General features: G+C 44.6%; 1 protein-coding gene across 11 annotated transcripts in view; it reads left to right on the forward strand.

Annotated features, from left to right (window-relative positions):
* TRAF3 (TNF receptor associated factor 3) overlaps window positions 1–19,000 on the forward strand; it is a 133,988-nt gene that overhangs the window by 37,472 nt on the left and 77,516 nt on the right. For 5 of the 11 annotated variants that reach the window (XM_074394333.1, XM_074394341.1, XM_074394338.1 and 2 more), the window contains exon 1: window positions 1,932–18,988. The exons of 3 other annotated variants lie outside the window; for them this stretch is intronic. The gene's annotated coding sequence lies outside the window, so the exon portion shown is untranslated. Of the gene's footprint in view, window positions 1–1,931; window positions 18,989–19,000 lie in introns of those variants that run through there. 3 more of the 11 variants (XM_074394336.1, XM_074394335.1, XM_074394334.1) reach the window with 1 other exon arrangement.

Genomic DNA, 19,000 nt, shown 5'->3' on the forward strand with positions numbered 1-19,000 from the left:
CAACTTCCACCACCCCACCTGGGTTCAGGCGATTCTCCTGCCTCAGCCTCCTGAGTAGCTGGGATTACAGGCATGTGCCACCACACCCAGCTAATTTTTGTATTTTTAGTTGAGACGGGGTTTCTCCATGTTAGTCAGGCTGGTTTTGAATTCCTGACCTCAGGTGATCTGCCCGCCTTGGCCTCCCAGAAGTGCTAGGATTACAGGTGTGAGCCACCATGCCTGGACCCAATTTGCCCGTTTTTTAATTGGATTTTTTGTTGTTGTTGAGATGTGTGAGTTCCTTATATATCAGTCCCCTGTTGGATGAATACTTTGCAAGTACTTTCTCCCATTCTGTAGGTTGTCTTTTCATTCTGTTGTTTCCTTTGTTTTGCTGAAGGTTTTTAGCTTGCTGTAAGCCCATTCATTTATGTTTGCTTTTGCTGCCTGTGCTTTTCAGTTCTTACTCATAAAATCTTTTCCCAGACCAGTGTCATAAAGCATTTCCCCTGTGTTTTCTAGTAGTTTTATTATTTGGGTCTTAGGTCTTTGATTCATTTTTAGTTCATTTTTGTATAGGATGAGAGGTGGGGGAGTCTGGTTTCTACTTTGATTCTTGTGCATATGCATGTTCAGTTTTCACAGCACCATGTGTTGAAGGGACTGTCGCTGTGAGTGTCCTTGGCACCTTTGTCAGTTGGCTGTAGATATGGATGTTAATTCCTGGATTTTCTCTTCTGTTTCATTGGTCTGTGTGTGTGTTTTTATAGACACATACCAGTTGTTTTATAGACCAGTACCATGTTGTTTTGCTTACTCTACAGCTTTGTAGTATATTTTGAGGTCTGGTAGTGTGATACCTCCAGCTTTATTCTTTTTGCACAGAATTGCTTTGGCTATTTGGGGTCTTTTGCAGTTTTATATAAACTTTAAGATTTTTTTCTCTTTCTGTGAAGAATGTCATTGGTGTTTTAATAGAGATTGCTCTTTTAATTATCTTGATTTCTTTTTCTTTTTTTCCCCTAAGACAGGGTCTCACTTCATTACCCAGGCTGGAGTACAGTGGCGTAATCACAGCTCACTGCAGCCTTGACCTCCAGGGCTTAGGTGATCCTCCCACCTCAGCCTCCTGAGTAGCTGGGGCTACAGGCACATGCCACTACATCTGGCTAATTTTTTGTACTTTTTTTTGTAGAGATCAGGTTTTGCCATGTTGCTTAGGCTGGTCTCAAATTCCTGAGCTCAAGTGGTCCACCCGCCTCAGCCTCCCAGAGTGCTGGGATAGCAGGTATATGCCACTGTTGATGATGGTATATGCCACTGTTAATAGCAGGTATATGCCACTTGATGATGTTCTTGTACAAAAACTTTTTTTTTTTTTTTTTGAGATGGAGTTTCGCTCTTGTTACCCAGGCTGGAGTGCAATGGCACGATCTCGGCTCACTGCAACCTCCGCCTCCTGGGTTCAGGCAATTCTCCTGCCTCAGCCTCCTGAGTAGCTGGGATTACAGGCACACACCACCATGCCCAGCTAATTTTTTTTATTTTTTTAGTAGAGACGGGGTTTCACCATGTTGACCAGGATAGTCTCGATCTCTTGACCTTGTGATCCACCTGCCTCGGCCTCCCAAAGTGCTGGGATTACAGGCTTGAGCCACCGCACCCGGCCAAAAGTTTTTAACTTTAAATGAAGTCTGGCTTTTCTGCTTTTTCTTTGACTTATTGTGCTTTTGGTGTCCCTCCCTCTGTCCCTCTCTCCCTCCCTTCCTTCCTGCCTTCCGTCCTCCCTCCCTCCCTCCCTCCCTCTCTCCCTCTCTGTTTCTCTCCTTCCTTCCTTCCTTCCTTCCTTCCTTCCTTCCTTCCTTCCTCCCTCCCTCCCTCCCTCCCTCCCTCCCCCTCACTTTTTTTTTTTTTTCAAGACAGGGGCTTGCACTGCAGCCAGGCTGTAGTGCAGTGGCACAATCATGGCTCACTGTAGCCTCAACCTCTGGAGCTTAACCATTATGCCTGGTTAAATTTTTAAGTTACTATTTTTTATAGAGACAGTGTTTTACTATGTTTCCCAGGCTGGTCTCAAACTCCTGCACTCAAGCAGTTCTCCTACTTCATCCTCCCAAAGTATTACAGATGTGAGCCAGTGTTCTGGCTTGGTGTCATTTCTAAGAAACCATTGCCTAATTCAGGGTCATGAAGATGTACATCTTTCTTCTAAGAATTATATAGTTTTAGTTCTTTTCTGCTGTGATCATGTGTGTGTATGTGTTGTTTTTTTATTTATATATTTTTTAAGACACTGGGTCTTGCTATATTGCCAGGCTGGAGTGCAGTGGTTATTCACAGGCTTGATCATAGTGTACTGCAGCTTTGAACGCTTGGGCTCAAGTGATCTTTCTGCCTTAGCTTCCCAGGTAGTTAGGACTACAGTGCATACCATTGTACCTGTCTCACCATGTGATTTATTTTGAGTTAATTTTTGTGTGTGGTGTGAGGTAGGGGGTCCAGTTTCATTTTTTTACATGTGTATATTTACATTTTGTAATTCATTTACTAAAGGGACTGTTTGTGTTGGTCTGTTCTCATACTGCTATGAAGAAATACCTAAGACTGGGTAGTTTATAAAGGAAAGAAGTTTAATTGACCCATAGATCCACATGTGTGGAGAGGCCTCAGGAAACTTACAATTATGGCAGAAGGGAAAGCAGGCACATCTTACATGGCAGCAGGCAAGAGAGAGCGTACGTGAGTGCAGGAAAAACTGCCGTTTACAAAACCATCAGATCTCGTGAGAATTCACTCACTATCATGAGAACAGCATGGGGAAACCTCCCCTATGATCCAGTCATTTCCCTCTCTTGACACATGGGGATTACAATTCGAGATGAGAGTTGGGTGGACACAGAGCCAAACCATATCACTATTCTTTCTCCATTGAATAGGCTTGGTGCCCTTACCAAAAATTTATTGGCCATTAAAAAAAACACCAGTTGACCATAAATGTAAGGGCTTATTTCTGAACTCTAAATTCTATTCTTTTTTTTTTTTTAAAGAGATACGGCCTCACTCTGTTGCCCAGGCAGGAGTGCAGTGATGCCGTTTCAGTTCACTGCAATCTTCGCCTCCTGGGCTCATGTGATCCTCTTGCCTCAGCCACCCAAGTAACTGGGACTACAGGCACATGCCACCACCCTCGGCTAATTTTTGTATTTTTTTTTTGTGGAAATGGGGTTTTATCATGTTGGCCAGGCTGGTCTCAAACCCCTGAGCTCAAGCAATACCCCCTCTTTGGCCTCCTGAAGTGCTAGGATTACAGGCATTAGCTACTATGTACCAATTGTACAGGCCACAGTCTAGCCCCACACACCAGATTTTGAAGATTAAATGTGGTTAAAAAATGCAGAATATCAACAATTTTTGATAATATTACATGTTAAATGATAAAGTTTAATATTGCATTAAAATACACAGTAAATTTTACTGACTTCTTTTTACTCTTTAAATGTGGTTGCTAGGAGATTTAAAATTATTTTTGTGATTCTGGTATTTCTGTTGGACAGAAGTATTTTTTCATAGCATGACATTCTATTACATGGTTGACTATACAGTGATCATATGATTGTGGCAGAGATTCTTGATTCATTTCTCTGTTGATTCGGACAGTTAGGTTGTCTCCAGTCTTCTCCGTATTCCACAGTTTTCCACAGTGCTGTGATGCGTGACACTGTGAATGGGTGGTCATGCACTCCTCTGCCCACTGCTGGGACAGAGCTCATAAGGAGGGCTTAGGAAGCATTTACTGCACTTCTGAATCTAGGGCATGCAGACTCTTGTGTTAGTTGAATGAATTGATGAATACATTGATTGATTGATTGAGACAGGTCTTGCTCTGTTGTCCAAGCTGGCATACAGTAGTGCTATCCCAGCTCACTGCAGCCTTGACCTCCTGGGCTCAAACAGTCCTCCCACTTCAGCCTTCTGAGTAGCTAGGCCCACAGGCACACACCACACCACCATGGCTGGTTAATTTTTTAACTTTTTGTAGAGACAGGGTCTCCTTGTGTTGTTGAGACAGGGTCTCCTTGTGTTGTTCAGACTGGTCTCAAACTCCTGAGCTGAAGCCGTCCTCCCACCTCAGCCTCCCTAAGTGCTGGCATTACAGGCGTGAGCCACCGAGCCCGGCTGATTACTTTGATTTTAACAAAAAATAAGGTTTCAAAATAAGGCTGTAAACAAATAATGATTGAGCCCCTCAATCAGCTAGTTTCAAGGTCTGGGAACACAGTGGTGAATGAATCCAAATTTGGGCCCTCTTGAAGGCCCAGGAGAGAGAATCTGGGGGAGAGGGATAGTCTACAAACTGATACATGTGTCAGTTAATGCTAAATAGTTGTGTTAGGAAGGAGAACCAAACAGGCTCTGGCTCGAGTCATGTGATGAGAGTACTATCCTAGTAGAGTCTCAGGGAAGGCCTTTCTGAGCAGGTAGCTTTTGGGAAGGGACTGAAATAATGGAGAGGGAGGGAGCTGTGTGAAGATCTAGGAGAAGGGCATTTTAGGCAGGAGGATTAGGGTATACAAAGTCCTTGGAGGAGGAATATGCTTGGCATATCTGAGGAACAGAAGGGAGGACTCTGTGACTACAGCTTTGGTGAGAAGTGGTTGGATTTGGGATGTGTCTTGAAGATGGAGCTGACAGTCTTACCTGATGGATTGGATATGTGGCATGTTGGGGGGTTGGGCTTTATGATCCTAAGGGATTAGATGGTGCCATTTACTGAGCTAGGGGTTGTCAGAGGCAGTTCAGAGAGGAAGGGGTACTGAGGGCTCAGTGTTGGACCTGTTAGGTTTGAGATGCCTTTTTGATGCTCAAGTGGAGATGCTGAGTTAGTTATTGGATATATGGGTCTGGGAGAATTACAGGGAGGGGGTGCTGGAGATATATTTGAGAGTTATGAAAAGCTATTTGGACATCAAGCAGGATGGGTGAGCTTTGAGCACTGGATTTTGCAGCTTGAATATCTTTGGGGACTTGCACAAGTCAGGAGGTGTGACAGGTGGAAGTTATCAGGGAAGAATGGGATGTGTGCATCAACAGCTTGAAAGAGTTTGCTCTGAAGTAGAATGTTAGGGGAGTGGGGGCGCTGGGAATACATTAGCATTTATCTGTGCTCTGGAAGGAAGGGTTCCAGGAGGAAGGTTGACTGAGGAGGGAATGGGATTCAGTGCCAGAGTAGAGGGTGGACCTTGCTCATGGGATTTGGAAGGAGGGCAGAGTAGATGGGCAGGCCTGCCTTTTAGCAGTGGGTGGAGGAGAAAATACCAGCTACCCCTTTCCAAAAGCTGAGAGTAATAGTGACAAGGAGAAAGGGATATTGTGTGTTATGGAGCTAAATGTAAAGTTTGCATGCATTTTGAATACAAAATATAATACTTCACATCCATTGAGTTGCTTCAAAGTCCTTATCCTCAGGGCTCTCTCCTGTGCCTTAGGGAGTACTTTGGTGAAAAAGTTTGAGAAGCCACTTCATTATTGTAGTCTATTGTTACGTTGTTAAATCTCACCCAAGTGAGTATTTAACCTTAAAGAGTTTGAGATTCACTTACCCATTTTGTTATCCATAATAGAGCTTTTGCTCTAAATATCCCTCCATTTGTGCATCTCAGTAGTTGTTGGCAGTCACCTCATTCTGTGCTGGGAAGGCTGGAGAGGGGTGGGGAGCTTCGGGTGTCTGGAGGTGGAATGAAGAGCTGAAGATTCCCACCCTTTCAGAGATGAGGTGATGGAGGAAAGCAGGGCCTGCTAGGCTTCTGAAGCAGCACTCGCCAGGGACATTTGAATAACCCTTTTCCCTGTGTTCTCAAAACACTTAACAAATACACCATTTGTCTTTTAATTCTGGCAGGGTGTTTGAGTGAGCTACGGGTAGTTGTATTAGCCAGCCTTTTACAATATTTAACAATCGGTGGAGATTAAAAGTTGTTTGGCTTCTTTCCCATTAATCACATAGCCTGCTTTTTCTTTTCGTACAATTTTAGTATGATTAACCCTCCAACCCCCATTAAAGCTCTTCAGCCTTCTCAGTAGAAAGCTCTGTGAAGTTTGATTCACCCATGGATGTTATTTCATGGAATGGAAGCGTTTGGGAAATCAGGTCTTACCTTCCTTTGTGCTGACAGATCAGGTGGCTGAGGCGTGGAGGGAGCTTGATTTGAGATGAATAGTTTGTATGCCTGACTGCGTCAAGTAGCCACTTGCATCCTGTCACATCTAATCAAACCCTAACTCTCTAACTGGAACTTTGTGCCCTTGGACCAGTACCTCCCCTCTCCCTGTCCCCCACGCCCAGCCTCTGTAACCACCATTCTACCCTTCGCTTCCACGCCTTTCTACTTTCTTAGTGTAATGCCCTCCAGGCTCATCTGTGGCCATCAATGATAGTCATGTATTATATATTTTAGAATTGCTAAAGAGTAGATTAAAAAAAATTTTTTTTTTTCTTTCTCTTTTTATTGTACTTAAAGTTCTGGGATACATGTGCAGATCTTGCAGGATTGTTGCATAGGTACACACATGCCATGGTGGCTTGCTGCCTCTATCCCCCCTCCCCCGTCACTTACATCAGGCATTTTTCTCAGTGTTATCCCTCCCCAACCTTCCCACCCCCAATATCCCTCCCTTAGCCCCCCACTTCCCAACAGACCCCGCTGTGTGATGTCCCCCTCTCTGTGCCCATGTGTTCTCATTGTTCAACACCTGCCTGTGAGTGAAAACATGGGATGTTTGGTTTTCTGTTCTTGTGTCAGTTTATTGAGAATGATGGTTTCTAGATTCATCCTTATCCCTAAAAAGGACACAAACTCATCATTTTTTATGGCTGCATAGTATTCCATGGTATATATGTGCCACATTTTCTTTGTACAGTCTGTCACTGATGGGCATTTGGGTTGGTTCCAGGTCTTTGCTATTGTAAACAGTGCCACAATGAACATACGTGTGCATGTGTCTTTATAGAACAATTTATAATCCTTTGGGTATATACCCAGTAATGGAATTGCTGGGTCAAATGGAATTTCTGTTTCTAGGTCCTTGAGGAATTGCCACACTGTCTTCCACAATGGTTGAACGAATTTACATTCCCACCAACAGTGTAAAAGTGTTCCTATTTCTCCACATCCTCTCCAGTCTCTGTTGTCTCCAGATTTTTTAATGATCGCCATTCTAACTGGCGTGAGATGGTATCTCAATGTGGTTTTGATTTGCATTTCGCTAATGACCAGTGATGATGAGCATTTTTTCATGTTTGTTGGCCTCATAAATGTCTTCTTTTGAAAAGTGTCTATTCATATCCTTCACCTGCTTCTGAATGGGTTTGTTTGTTTCTTGTAAATCTGCTTTAGTTCTTTGTAGATTCTGGATATTAGCCCTTGTCAGATGGGTAGATTACAGAAATTTTTTTCCATTCTGTTGGTTGCCAGTTCACTCTAATGATTGTTTCTGTTGCTGTGCAGAAACTCTTATGTTTAATTAGATCCCGTTAGTCTATTTTGGCTTTTGTTGCCATTGCTTTTGGTGTTTTAGTCATGAAGTCCTTGCCTATGAGTAGATCTTAAATGTTTTCATCACATGAAAAGTAACTTGGTGAAGTGATAGATAGATTAACTAGTTTGATGTAGTCATTCTACAATGTATACATAGATCAAAACGTCCCATTGTATCTTACAAAAATATATACAATTATTCTTTGTCAATTAAAAATTTAAAAAATTACAGGAGGCTGAGGTGAGGTATCACAGTGAACTGTGATCATGCCACTGCACTCCAGTCTGGGTGACGGAGAAAGACTCTGTCTCTTAAAAAAAAAAATGTAACTTTAAAAATTAATTAATTTAAAAAAATCCTAACTCTCCCATCACTGCAGCCCTGCATCCTTCTCCTTTCCCCCAGGGTCCCTCCCCTGAGCTGAGCTCTGATCCCTAGAGTGGTTCATCCCTATCCTGGCACTCTTGCTGTGCTGTCCCTGTTCCTTGGGTAGCTTCCCGGTCACTCCTCAGGGGCTTCCCTGGCCACCCTCTGCTCAGGCCGTTCCTGAGTGTTGCATCAGCACCTTCCTTGCCTGTACCCACCGGCCACAGCTTGTGTTTGCCGCCTGAACGGAGCACTTGTTTGTCATCTCATGGTCTTCCCCTCTGTGAGGGCAGGGACCGCAGTCTTCCTTTCATGCAGTCTACCCAGCTGTGGGCGAGGTGTGTGCAAACACGCTCAGCATGTTTGTAGAACGAACATATGTATAAATTAGACTTTGAATCCAGATTATGGTTCTCTCCTGGCCATTAAAGATGCTTCTTCCTGTTGTCCATTTATGTCTCGAGTGTCACCATCTCTGGTCAGTGCCTGCCCTGTGATCATCTGTCAAGGGACCACAGTCCTTTGTGACTCTTGGGGCCCGAGGTGTTTGGGAATGTGGCATTTTTTAGATTTTTAGAACAATTAGTGAAAGCCCCATATGTTATAGAACATCCTAGGCAGTACCTTCTAATCAAGCGCATTAAGATTTTTGCAGTGAAGTACCTGAATATTTGCACTAAGTGGGACAGTGAGACTATGAATAGCCTCACATCAGATCAGGGCATGCTGCCAAGTGAGTTATGAACATGCTTTCAGTTTTCAGAGAGCTTTTTGGATTTTCGAATTGTAGATGAGGGATTATGGACCTGTCTTAGTGAGCATCTGCTTGTCACGCATTATGCAGCGTGCTGAAACACAAAGGAAGAGAACATTGCGTCCGCCCTCCTGTGTAGGGGTGGGTGGTCACCATATGCAGGTGATGAGCCCGTGCTGGGAGGGCATTCTGGCAGGTCTGGTGTTCTCCCTGTCATCTCCCTGTTCCCTTTAAGAGCGTGCTCCACAGGTGCAATTTCAGGTGAGCCACATGGGGGGCTGGCAGCAGGGGCACTGCATTGTGACATAGGCCCCAGTGTGTCCCTCTCAGAGTGTCTGAGGTCACTGTTCTGGATTGCCCGGATCCCGCCCTCAGGTCTGGCTGTCCGGGTCCAAGGAGGAGAAGACAGACTCCAGATGCTGCTGCAGACCCGGAGTGCTGCCTTTACTTCCTAACCTTCTGTACTCAGGCGCCAGGTAATGGTTTTCAGATGCATTTTGATGTAGGTAGGTACCTTTACAGTTTGCTTTCTGAAATGGGACCTGCTTTTTTTTTTTTTTTTTTTCTTGAGACAGGGTCTTGTTCTGTCACCCAGGCTGAAGCACAATGGTGCAGTCACAGCTCACTGCAGCTTCAGTCTCCTGGACTCAAGTGATCCTTCTACCTCAGCCTCTTGAGTAGCTGGGATTACAGGCACCCACCACCACATTTGGCTAAGTTAAAAAAATTTTTTTGTAGAGATGGGGTCTGGCTATGTTGACTAGGCTGGTCTTGAACTCCTGGGTTCAAGTGGATCCTCCTGCCTCAGCCTCTGAAAGTGCTGAGATTATAGGCATAAACCACCAACACCTGCCTGGTACCTGCATTTGAAAATGTTTCATTGCCAAGCCTGCAGGGAAGTCTGCCCTTTTTTTATTAGAAAATGAAGAGCTAATTCTGAAACATGCCTACTAAATATTCATATCTCAAGCACTTTAAAAGGATGTAGGGTGAAATAATCTGTTCCTGAAGCAAATATCACTGTGTGTTCGTTCCATTATTTCCGAAGTTTTTCTGTGGCCTTTGATAAGTAGTGTAGAATGTATTAAGCCTCATGTGAAAATGTATATTAAAGATTGCTCTTTTAATTTAAAGTAATTTTGTCCCAGGTACTTGACTTAATGAGGCAAGGTTTAATGAGCGATGACACTATTAGAAACACCTTCTCAATGTTTCAGATTTTATCAAAGATATTACAGTTTTCAGAAAGTTGAGAATGGTCTTTTGTAATGTATTTTAAGATAGTTAGGAATAGAGTTTATATAGTTAAGATTAGGATTTGTATTGCAAAAACCCCCTTCAAGACACATTTTGGGCTTTTATGAGCGAGTAGTCATGACAGGACAGAGTGGCTTCACCCACAGTTTTGTGGTTAATATTTGCAAGTCGTTTATTTAACAAGGTTGAAAAGAGGCTCCCTGGTGTCTTTCATGATTACCCTTTTTCTGGGGACCAGCTTATAAAGTAAAAAATATCTGGTGGTGTTATCTTTGCTTCAGATATATTATGTTTATGGAATTGGAAATGTTTGATTTCTTAGTCTGTGTGTATCAATGGATTATGTAGTTTAAAAATGTTTGCATCTGTATTGCACGTATAAACATGTCCGTTTCCAAGTGGAGCCTTTAAAAGACTCCACTTGAGAGTTTTGTGGCTAGGGTGCAGTGGCTCACGCCTGTAATCCCAGCACTTTGAGAGGCAGAGGTGGACAGATCATGAGGTCAGGAGTTTGAGACCAGCCTGGCCAATATGGTGAAATCCTGTCTCTACTAAAAATACAAAAATTAGTCGGGCATGGTGGCGTGTACCTGTAGTTGCAGCTCCTCGGGAGGCTGAGGCAGGAGAATGGCTTGAACCTGGGAGGCGGAAGGTTGCAGTGAGCTGAGATCGCGCCACTGCACTCCAGCCTGGGCAACAGAGTGAGACTCTGTCTCAAACAAAAACAGTAAATAAAAGACTGAGGTGTTTTTTTTTGTTTTGTTTTGTTTTACTTTGTTTATTGTACTTTAAGTTCTGGGGTGTCTGTGCAGATCTTGCAGGTTTGTTACATAGATATACACGTGCCATGGTGGTGGTTTGCTGCATCCATCACCCGTCATCTACATTAGGTATTTCTCTTAATGCTATCCCAAGACTGAGCGTTTTTTAAAAGGTCATAATAGAAAATTTTTATGTGTTTTAATTGCTTAAATGGTTTTTTTATTGGTATTAAAAAAATTGACTGTAATGTGGGAAAATGTGAAATGGAGGCAGCACTATAAGATTTTCCACAGAAATACGTTATGCACAGTGAAGCACAATGGGAAGGCTCCATTAGCACTGTAGATGGTATCGTAACTTTGGAAAAACCGTTTCACCATGAGAGTATTTACAAAAACTGAAGCCACCCCTGTCAGGTTTTGACAGAGCTTAGCTATATAGGTAGTGAGTGACGTATGCCAAAACCAGTCTTAAATTACCTATGTTGTCAGTATGCAGATTTTCTCCATTTAGTATTTAAACGGTGCGTTTACCAATCTGAGTAACTTGAAATGCCGTATCATAAAAAGAATCAAATCTACCAAACTGAAAATGTGTGCATATCTAAAGTAGTTTCTTTTCTTGATTTTGGTTAAGTTAACAGAAGTATCTTCACATCTGTAATTTCTGGTAACTTAATGAGAACACACTGAACTTTTGGGTCACAATAAATTTTCCCATTATGTAAAATATTTTACACACTGGTTGACTCATTGTGAATTGTGAGACGACATGATTCTCTTCCTGCGGAAAATAGAAACACACCTTATTGTAATGACGACTTGGGCCAGTTACAGAATTGTGCTATGTTAACCACGTTGACCGTAGGTGCTTTCTATGAGTTGGGTTGTTGTTGAAGACTTTGAGGTGGACAGCTGGCACTGGGTGGGAATGATTTGGAAACTTTTGTTAGGTTTAGGGAATGTAGTCTTTCCACTGTCATTTAGTTGTTTATTTTATGCATCGGCTTATTTTTGTTCTTGTGAGCATTATGTTGAGTTAACGTGTTTTCTTTGACCTCAAACCTTCTGAAATGTTTCTAGGTCTTAAAGATCCAGGTATTATTTATTTCCTAGTAGACAGAGCCAATTAAATGAAGACTTTCTGGGGGGAGAGTGTTGGTAAGTTCCATAGTGACACCTCTCTCTCATGATTAAAAGTGTTAAATTTGCACAAATATATAATTTATATTTTACTTTGAAATTTTTTTCTTGAAAAATTGTTGAACTTTTAGATTTGGGAGAGGGGGAGTTGCCACAGGAATTATGAATTGTTTTGAATAGTGAGAAGCTTATTTAAAATTTTTGGAAGGGCTACCCCAAAAGTAATGCATGTTTTGGCATAGCGGGAACTCCTGTCATAATGTTTTCTTGTTTTTTAATTGAGTGGGCGAGCTGTATCTCATTAAATGGTGTCTGTTGGATGTTTGGCATTGGCTTGCTTGTGTCAGCTTTAAAAAAATAACTTTATTGAAATAGTCACATTCCATACAATTCACCTATTTAAAGTGACTCCCTGGTTCAAGCCGTTCTCCTGCCTCAGCCTTCCAAGTAGCTGGGATTACAGGCATGTGCCACCATGCCTGGTTAATTTTTGTATATTTAGTAGAGACAGGGTATCACCATGTTGGCCAGGCTGGTCTCGATCTCCTGACCTCGTGATCCACCTGCCTCAGCCTCCCAAAGTGTTGGGATTAGGGATTACAGACGTGAGCCACTGCGCCCGGCCTCAGTGGTTTTTAGTATATTCACAGGGTCGTGCAGCCATTGCCTACTTTGGACATTCTGTAGAAATGCAGTTAGACAGTATGTGTTTTCTGCGCCCAGCCGTTCTCACTCAGCATCATGTTTTCATTCATGTTGTAGCGTGTATCAATCAAGGTGGATGTTCCACATTGTGTGTATTCATTAGTCCATTGATAGACATTTGTGTTGTTTCTCCTTTTTGGCTGTTGTGTGGTAATGCTGCTGTGAACATTCATGTGCAGGTTTTTGTGTGGACGTGTGTTTTCATTTCTCTTGGGAATATACTGAGGCGTTTATATCCTCTTTTGTTGCTTCTTTTACCTGCGGTTCAGCTTCCTATTTATACTCGTATGGACACTTGGCTACTTGTCATTGGGGCTTGTTTGACCTTTGTTGCTGACCTAGTGACTTCTTGTGTCATGTTTAAAGCCCCTGAGACCCTCTATTGCCTAGAGAGACAGGCAGAATTGCAGTCTCTTTCCTTCCTAAGACCAGATTACATCTGGTGGTCATGAAATGGTCTTATCAAATAAGTACCTGTAAGATAATTGGTGAGTAAGTATGTATCTAAGCCAAATAGATTTTGTGTGTATTTTAGATTGTTTTTCTTCTCTCTGCTTCCTCTTGGGTACATCCCTTGTTCTGTGGCCCCAGTGGCACCTAGAGTGACTATGAATGATTTGTCTCTGTTTTCCCTTCAGGCGGAATGCTGCTGGCTTGGATTTTTTTCTTGTTAATTTTGGTGACTTAGTTGCCTGTTTGAAATGATAAGTACCTTGTGATAGTAGTGATGCTCTTTAGCATTTTAAGTGTCCAAATGAGACCTTTTGGGATGTTTCCATAATTTGCATCAAATTCATGTAAATGCACATTAATGATATTAGCTAGTCTGCCTGAGCTAAAGTATTAATTTCATTGCTAGTATTTAATAAAGGGGCAGGATTTGCCATGGCCATTCTAGTTAATGGTAGGAGCCCTGCAGGTCTCATCATATATTTAAGCTGAATCAAGCCTGGAAATAGAACTAAGCGCCTTGTGGCTGTATTTGGTGACAGTCAGGCCTTACATTTTGAGACAGCTTATACTTTTTCACACCAGTTGACTCATTGTTAATTATGAGTAGATGTGATTCGCTTCCTGCCGAAAGCAAATGCATTCAGTCCACTGAAAATCAACAGCATGAGGTTTGTAGGTCTTACTCCTTTCTTAGACAAGGAATCTGGGATCCAGAAAGAGTGAGTGGTTGGTTGGGAGGAGTCAGTGCCAGAGGGAGGCAGCATGCCCTTTCTGCTCTGCCTACCCTGTGAGGACACCAGGCCGTGCCTTTGCCAGGAGGAGGTCATGCCAAGTCCAAAGCATCAGGCCACTCAGAGCCAAGCAGCTTTGCTGGAGCACCCACTGGTGCCCTTGGAAAGTGATTTCTGCTGTTGAAGCCTCGCTGCCACCTCGCCTGGAAACGAGACAGTAGGAAGCCACCTCCCCAGGTGTGCGGGGACCTGGCACCCATGCGCCGAACCTCGCTGTCCTTGGTCAGATGGTTGAGTTGGGCGGCAATTGGAAGGATCCTGTCGCATGCTCCTCTGGGGACCTTCTGCCACCCCTGGAGGCAGCTCGTGCCCCTGCCCATCTCTCCCCACCATTACACACTCACCCCAACCCTGGCCCAGCTGCGGGGCCCTCCGCAGTAGGCTCTGGCTGTTCCAGGAGGCGTGAGAGTGTTGCTGTGGGACCTGCTCACTGCTCGACATCCCCCAGGGAGAGCCCGCTCAGGCCACACATGGGCTTCTGGCCGGACAGATCAGTGGGGAAGAGTTCTGCAGCGCTGCTGCCAGCAGGGCTGCTGAGGGTAGCACTGCCACAGAGAACACGCCTTGATCTCTGACTTGAAAGGCAGCATTCTTCTGGAACTTCTGTGGGGAGTGCCCAGAGTGGCACCTAAATGTCCAGAAGCGCTTGATGAAAGTTCATCTGAGGCTTTTAAACTGCTCGAGTGAGTCTCTCTGAAGCGCAGTGATGGCAAAAGGAAACCACCTCGAGCTGCCTGCCTGCGCCTTCTCTCCTCGGCTCCCGTGGGCTGTGAGGTGTTCCCTGTCAGGAATTGACGCGGAGGCGTGTCTGCTGTGGCCAATTGTGTTCATTCATTTATAGCTCACGGCAAGAGGGAGGGATGGGGTAGGAAGACTGCAGTATTTCCTTAAAAGTTTTTCCGTAGCTCAAATCCCTCCTACCCCTGTGAGGTAACATCATCTTTTCCAGTTGGCGTCAGTGAACTCTGTTTTGGGTACCTACAAAAGCAGAAGGGATGGGTAGGGTGTGGCCGGAGGAGGCTGGTGCCTGGGTGTGAATCCTGGCTCTTCTGCGTGAACTCACTGTGCCTCAGCGTCCTCGTGTGTCGGATGGAGCCGCCTCGCAGGAACAAGCGTGTTGTGTGTGCGGAGCAGGGGGCTGATGTGCAGCGAGTCCTCCAGGAATGCGGCCGCACCAGGAGCACTTTGGGCACCGCAGATACAGCCCTGACCGCGCCACAGGGCTTCTGCGCGGGGCTGCTGCACATCCACTGCTTCAAGACAGCATGGCAGCTGCCGGAGGTGGGGGGCTGGCTCAGGAAAAGGGCCTTGCTGCCAGGGGTGGGAAGGCAGTCAGTGAAGACTTCCTGGAGGAGCCTGAGATGAGAAGTAGAGTTAGGTAGCCAGAGACAAGGCAAAGAAGGGCCACTTTCCTCAGAGAACAGCATAGCATTGGCAGAGGTCCAACATATCATTTCCTATTACAGAATTGGGGAGTGCCCAGTAGGTTCTTTAGTTTGTTTGTTCATTCATCCAGTCTTTCACCTCATACCTGTTCAGGGTCCATTTGGGCTCTGGACATGGGGTGGAAGAAAGCCATCTGAACAGAGGCTGCTTGGACTGTCACCTCTGTCGGGGTTGCCACGGATGCCAGAGGACAGCTGTTACTTATGGGTGGCGGCATGGTGGGATGGCACAGCACAGAGCTGCCCTGCTGTGCTCACACCCGGTGCCTCCCTGTGGCTACCACATGCCTTGGGCAAGTGTAGGCCTCAGGTCCCAGACGCAGGTTTCTGTCAGTGGTGGTGGTGGTGGCCATACCCGCTCCAGTCTGCTTTGAGGGAGGGACAGGCTCCAGCCACAGACATTTACCTTACGGAGGACCTCCTGCACCTGCTGAGAATGGGTACGGCCATCTGGAGGATGTTTTCCCCTTGGCCCTCCCTGTTCCAGCCAAGTCCACAGCCTTCCGCTCCTTTTATAAGTATTCCTTTCTCACAGAACCTTGTCCTGGAGCTGCGGATGGGCCCTGGTTCTGCCTCCCATGCGGTGCCGGTCCTCCTCCACTATGCATGATGGCGTGTTTCCGTTATTCTTCCCCCCAGAGCACTGACACCCACCGTGGTGGCGGTTCCCCTAGTCAGATTGAGTATCCCTTATCCAAAATGCTTGGGACTAGAAGTGTTTCAGAGTCTGATCTTTTTGGGGAATTTGAATATGCATAATTGGATATCTTGGGGTTGAGACTTAAGTGTAAACACAAAATTCATCTCATGTACACCTTATACACATAGCCTGAAGGCAGTTTTGTGCAGTTTTAAAACTATTTTGTGCACGAAATAAAAGTTTTGACTGTGACCTGTCACATGAGGTCATTTGGGGAATTTCCTCTTGTGGTGGTATGTAGGTACTCAGAAAGTTTCAGATTTTGAGGCAGTTTGGATTTTTGGATTAGGGTTGCTCAACTTGAATATCCTTTTATCTACAGCACGTGGTCAGTACTCAATAAACGTATTGTATGAATGAATGAAAACCAAAGGTCATTTAGTAAGCGTGTTACTATTTCAGAAGTCTCTTTTCTGAAATTGATTATATGGTCAATGGCTTAAAATTTCAAGTGCTCTGACCACATAATGGTTACTACCATACTGTGAAGGTAGCTGGGTGTTCAGTGATTGCTGCCCACAGAGGACCTGGAAGTGCTTGCTGTACTTGCATGTTTTGGAATGGAAATCATGGCTCATTCCCAGGAGCCCCTCAGCAGGGGCTCTGAGCCTGGTGCTAAGCAGCAGATGTGCAGATTCCCGCAGGGCGTACCTGAGCACTGAGAGGGGGCGTCGTATACACATCACACTTGTTTCCGCATCCTTACCCCGCACAGCCAGTGGTCACAGCCATCCTCCAGTAAAAACCACAAAGCAGTCAACCTTTAGGAAACAGGTAGGAAATCTAGAAAAAGCCTCAGGTGTTTACAGCATTTTTAAAGATTCTTTAAAAAATCTTTGTGATTGGAAAGCCTGCTTCCTGTGCCAGGGAGACTCTCTCCAGCGCTTTTGCTTCTGAGGTTGGTAGCTTTCAGAAAGACTGCAATGCAGCGGTTACCAAAGTCCTTGTTAATATGGAAACAACCCGTGGCGAAGCCTTTTGCTCCCCTTCACAACTGCTGACTGCTGCCTGCAGTCTGAAGGAGGAGATAATGAAGGCAGTGATCCTCCAGACCTGGCAGTTTAGTGATTAGAATGTGCGCGATTCTGTGAATGCTGTGGCTGGCGCAGGCATGTCGTGCAGCAGCTCTGTCAAGTTACTGATGCAGTGGGCTTATTCCTGGGAACGCGAAGCCGAAGATGTCTTTGCAGTTTGTGCACAATAATTTTGTTTTCATCTCTCTGTTCAGGTGACGGATTATAAGAAGGTAACGGACTTTAGAAATCATGCATATATGTATTTTAAATGTTTATGAATATCCCTAGTCAAGGTAAAGAATTATGATTGAATAGATCTCTTTCGAACCTAAGAAAACTTTATTTCTTGTTAATGACAGTTTTGACAATTGAAGAGTTACCTTATTTTGTGTTGACAGATGCCCTCTAAGGGAATTATTGAAGATGTTCTTTGAAGAGATCTGCTTTCTCTTGGATTTGCTAAACATAGTTGAAATTTCAGAGATGTAGATATGGATATTTTGTTTCTTTAACTTAAGCAACGACAGTTTCATTAATCTGGATGGAACTTTTCATCTTACAAAATCTCAACCACCAGCTGTAGATGATGAATTCTAATCTCCTTAGTTCTTATTTTGCCTTCAGAAGAGCATTTTCGGATGTGTGGAGCTCTGTGCTTATCCATGGGGTGAGCTGGGTGCTACCTCCAGCTGCTGCTCTTTGTTTATCTTAGAGAGAGTCCAAGAGTCAGAGCTGAGATTTATTTTGCAATGAATTAGTGGCCCCAAACTGTATTAAATGCATTATGGGTGGTAATTTATATGTCCAGTGCCAAGAAATATAATGTTAGGGTTACCATGGCAACTGCTTGCATTCTGAAAAGCTTGTGAATGGGTTCCGAACCTTCTGGCATTGGAAGTGAGCTTTTCTAGCTGAGAGCCTGCATTCGCGATTCGTGTAAATAAATTCGGCTTTCCATATGAAGCACATCCTTTCTCTTCGTTGACCACAGTAGTCCGTTGAGCTCAGTTCTTTCTCTGGTGACGTCTGCCTTGGTCTCTTGCTTCCTGGCAACAGACTACGGTTGAGACATAGTTTTCAACTTCAGGCTGAGGAACTAGCCTGTGTGTGTGTGATAGCCTGCCACCTCAGTCTGCGGGCTGTGAAGAAGGGGGCTGGCTCATTGTGCCCCCTCAAGGGCTAGCAATGCATGAGTCTCCAAAAGCACAGTTGCGGCCCCATGTGCTGGGGGGTCCTGGCACAGCTTTCTGTCCATCCAAAGGGTTTGTTTCCAGTAACACACATGCTAGGGCTCTTCCTGGGAGGCAGCCCTGCCTGTTTCCAGGATATCATGGGGATTAGTTTTGGGGATGGAGGCCCAGGTTATGAAGACCCATGTTTAAAATGTCAGGCTTGTGAAAATAATAAACGAGGGCCTATTGTCTTCATTGCTGAAGGTCTGTTTGCTGTTGGTTAGAAATGTATGTAGCATAGGCCGGGCATGGTGGCTCATGCCTGTAATCCTAGCACTTTGAGAGACCAAAGCAGGAGGACTGCTGGAGCCCAGGAATCCAGGACCATTCAGGGCAAAATAGCGAGATCTCATCTCTATAGAAAAATAAAATAAAGAAAACTAGTCTCCCTTGTGGATTTAAAACAATGTTGATGTCTTGATTGCCTTGGACTGAAATGTCTGTGTGATTTCAGAGGCCTGAGGTTGGAAGGTTGGAGCCTGGTGTTGCTGCCAAGGTGGCAGCTCCTGGAGGGCCTGGCTAGGCTCTGGGAGAACGTTTTCACCCTCTGTGGAATTCATTCTCTTTGTTAATAAACATTGGGATTATAGAGTTTAAATGTCAAGCTTGAAGATAGACTGGCCTTCAGGCACACAGTGGGCATGTTGCTGTGGCTCACCTGTAGGCCTGTTACGAATCTTTGTCTAATCCAATCCCTTTATTTTACAGATGAGGAAAATGAGGCCCAAAGAAGTGATACCACTTGGTTAAGGTCCCAGAGCAGGTCAGAATCAGATCTAGGATCAGAAACCTGGCTCCTGGCTCCTGGCTCTCTACTCTTCTAAGGATCGCTGTCCTGACAGAAGAGGTTTGCTCTTAG

This window comes from Saimiri boliviensis, chromosome 2, assembly GCF_048565385.1.
Source record: "Saimiri boliviensis isolate mSaiBol1 chromosome 2, mSaiBol1.pri, whole genome shotgun sequence".
Taxonomy (NCBI): domain Eukaryota; kingdom Metazoa; phylum Chordata; class Mammalia; order Primates; family Cebidae; genus Saimiri; species Saimiri boliviensis.